A 4012-nucleotide genomic window follows, 5' to 3' on the forward strand; every position below is an offset into this window, starting at 1 on the left:
GGGGATGCCTAGTGAAGACCCTCATTCTCATATGGGACTTTTTGTGACTATTGTGATGCGATTTCTCAAACCGGTGTAACTCAAGACCAAATTCCATGGGTCTTATTTCCTTTTTCTCTAATTGGCACCGCGAAACAATGGTTGAAAGGCCTTGATAAGGCTACTCTCGGAATTGATTCTTGGAAAAAGTTGGCTCTAGCTTTCTACAAAAAGTTCTATCCACCGGAAAAGACTAACATGCTAAGAGCTCAAATTACGGGCTTTAAGCAAAGGGATGAGGAATCTTTGTATGAAGCTTGGGAACGATTCAAGGGAATTTGTCGCTCATATCCTCATCATGGAATTAGCGAGTGGTTCTTGGTACAACAATTTTGGAACGGTCTTTATGAAGATTCAAGGAACATTCTCAACATGGGATCAAATGGAATGTTCACCGAAGTTGATGACAATCAAACTTGGAACAAAATTGAGGAAATGGCGGTCCATAACTCACAATATAGTAGACCTCGTAAGGCTACTAGGGGAGGAAAGCATGAAGTAGACTCCATTACTCAATTGGGTGCTCAACTTAGTGCTCACATTGATACCATCAATTTGAAGTTTGAAAAAGCTATGGCTAGACTTGAAGAAGCCTCAAAATCACCAAAGCATCATGTTAATGCCATGACGGCATCTTCATCAATCCCAAGTGGGATATGTGAGAATTGTGGAACTTTGGGACATGACCAAAGTGAATGTAGGGGAACAAATGAATAAGTGAATGCTTTCCAAGCATACAAGAGTGGTACCTCTTATTCAAACTATTACAATGAAAACACCAAATTCCATCCAAATCTCTCATACAAAAGCCAAAACGTTCAAAACCCTCAACCAACATACACCCCACCTCCCATGAGAAACCAAAATCAAAAACCCTTTTACAACCAAAACCAAGGTTACCAAAATCAAACTCCATACAATCAACAAAATGACCAAGGTTTTGATGTCCAAAAAGCGGTCCTCCAAATGCAGAAGAATCAACAAGAGTTTTTCACTCAAATGCAAAAAGATAGTCAAGCAAAGGAAATCACCTTCAACAACATCCTAGCTCACACCAAAATGTTGGAAACCCAATTGACTCAACTAGCATCTTCAAGCTCACAAAGACAAAAGGGGCAATTACCACCTCAAAGTAATCCCCCAAGACATGAAACGGTTAGTGCCATTCACTTGAGGAGTGGTACAAGATATGAAGCACCGAAGAAGCAAGTTGAGGATAAAGTTGTGGAAGCTAGTGACAAAGAAGAAATTGTGCAAAACTCCAAGGATGGAGAACCATCAAAAGAAGAAATTTCAAAGAAAAATGAAGACAAGGTCAAGGATAAGGAGCCCATTGTGATTAGACTTCCTTTTCCGAGTTGTCAATCCAAGCCCAAATTTGATGACCAACTTGGAAAATTTATGGAAATTGTGAAAAATTTGGAAGTCTCAATTCCTTTCACGGAATTAATCAATCACGTGCCGGCCTATGCAAAATACATGAAAGACATCCTCACAAAGAAGAAGTCGACCCGGAAGCTTGAGACTATCGCCTTCACTAAGGTGAGTAGTGTAATACTTCAAGGGAGTTCACCTCCAAAACTCAAAGATCCGGGAATCTTTTCAATACCGTGTACCATTGGCGACACCACGATCAACAAAGCCTTATGTGATATAGGGGCTAGTGTGAGTGTTATGCCGTACTCGGTAAGTAAAAGGTTGGGGATGGGAGAGTTTAGATGCACCAATATCACACTCCAAATGGCCGATAGATCGACGAAGACACCATTAGGGATATGGGAAGATGTTCCCGTAAGAGTTGGGAAATTTTTCATCCCGGTTGACTTTGTCATAGTTGACATGGAAGAAGATTCCAACATTCCAATCATTCTAGGAAGACCTTTCTTACACACCGCGGGTGCGGTGATTGATGTGAAGCATGGAGAGCTCACTCTAGAAGTGGGAGATGAGAGCATAACTTTCAATCTTGACAAGACCATGAGAGCTCCCCGTTTGCATGAACCATGTTTTATGGTTGATCATTATAGTAGGAAGGATGATAAGAAGAAGTTGGAATTCCAATGGATGAAGAAAATTGAAGATGCTTCATTCAAAGAGCAAGTGAATTGTAACAAAGAGAGCTTGAAAAGCTCACCAAAGTCAAGCAATGAAGAGGATGGCCTCATTGGCCAAGACAAGAAAGTGGGAGAGTTGTCTCTATCAACTCAAGAGATCTTTAGTGATCAAGTAGATGAAGTTTGTGGTCTTTGGGAAGATGAGTTTGAAGGGATTTTCAATCCCTATATTGGTAATGCTATCGATCAAGACCGACAACAAGGGCAAAGGTCTATTGAAGATCTTTATCATGATAATGAACAAGCTTTTGACTACTTTTTCAAGGTGTTGAGTAACATCAACAACACCTTGGACATGCCCCCATGACATCTCACTAAGGATGAGAGTTTGGTAGAGTCCTCCCTAAACCACCATTTGTAAATATTTCTAACTCCCTAACTCGCATTTTAATTCTTACATTGCATTTTTGTCATTTTTTGATTTTTATGCCTTGATCAAGATAATTATCCTTTTTGAGAGAAGTGAGGGAGGGACTAATGATTCAATTGATGTGTAGTGCTTTAGCTTAGTGTGGGGATAACAATTGCCTAGGCTATTCATGCCTTAGTAGTGCCCCTACAATGAAGAACACGGGATTTGAAGAATGAAAAATGACAAGGGATATGCAAGTGCACGGATGGAACTGAATCCGGGTAAAACAGGGAGAATCCGAGCGTCTTCATGGGAATCTGCCCGTCTTCAGGCAATCCGGCCGTCTTTGTCAAAATCCGCCCGTCCATCTTAGCTGAAAATTTGAAATTTTGTGACAGTTGAAGAATCCGAGCGTCCTGGCAGAGAAGACGCTCGTCTTCAGATATCCGCCCGTCTTAGAAGGAAAGACGCCCGTCTTTTTGGCTGAGAAAAACAAGAGAAGCTCACTGTCTGAGAATCCGCCCGTCTTCAGCAGAAGACGCCCGTCCTGCAGTCGATAAATCCGAGCGTCTTTGCTGAAAGACGCCCCTCTTTAGGCGAGAATTCTGAACTAAAACAGGGAGAATCCGAGCGTCCCGAAGGAAAGACGCCCGTCTTCCCCTACAGTTTTTGAAATTTTCGAGTATTTTAAATACCCCCTCCCACATTCATTTCTTCATTCCTTCATTCAAAACACTACCCATAAACCCCAAAACTCAAAACCCTCATCCTCTCCATCACCAAAACAAGATTTCCTCAACCAAATTCAACTAAATCAAATCCAAACTTCCTTTTAACAACAATTAATCACTCATCTTCCAACAAAAATCAAATCAAGCACCAAAATCTTCAATCTTTGAGTCGATTTTTGAAATTATAAAGGCCAAGCCTTTCATCTTAAAATCGATTTGGGTATACTTGGAAATTGAAGATTTTCACTCCTTTCTTGGTTAAATCATCAATGGCAAGAACAAAAGGATCAACAAAGGCACCTAAGGCAAAGGCACTCTCAACAAGACAAAAATGTCTTCAAGCAAAGAAAGCCTCATTGGCTATGGTGGTAGCTAGTTCAAACTTGGAAGTTCAACAACAACAACCTCCCTTGGAAGCAACAACATCAACAACTCCGGAAATTGCTCGATTATCAAACTATCCGGAGGTAATTTTCATTTCTAACTCCCATAGGAATACATTTGCCAAGTATGCTAGAAAATCCTTTCTATCCACCAAATTCATTTGTGAAGATGCCTTGAACAAATTGGGTGTCCTTGAACAAACGAAAGCCTTCTTTGAAGCCATGGGGTTGGGAAAATTGTTTGCTACAAGAGAATTGACATACCCCTCCCTTACCTTAGAATTCTTGAGTTCTTTGAAAGTTACTAAGGTAGAGACTAGAGAAAACATCGAGTTCCGCCTTGCTAATGTGAGTAGGCGCATCACCTTTGATGAATTGGGTAAAGTATTGGGT

At 40.8% G+C, this 4012-nt stretch overlaps 1 non-coding gene across 1 annotated transcript; it reads right to left on the reverse strand.

Annotated features, from left to right (window-relative positions):
• Positions 1-237: 237 nt before the first annotated feature.
• LOC141624435 (small nucleolar RNA R71) lies at positions 238-344 on the reverse strand. The gene has a single exon (XR_012534242.1). It is a non-coding gene; the product is annotated as a small nucleolar RNA R71 (small nucleolar RNA).
• Between the last annotated feature and the right edge of the window lie 3668 nt (positions 345-4012).

This window comes from Silene latifolia, chromosome X, assembly GCF_048544455.1.
Source record: "Silene latifolia isolate original U9 population chromosome X, ASM4854445v1, whole genome shotgun sequence".
Lineage (NCBI taxonomy): Eukaryota > Viridiplantae > Streptophyta > Magnoliopsida > Caryophyllales > Caryophyllaceae > Silene > Silene latifolia.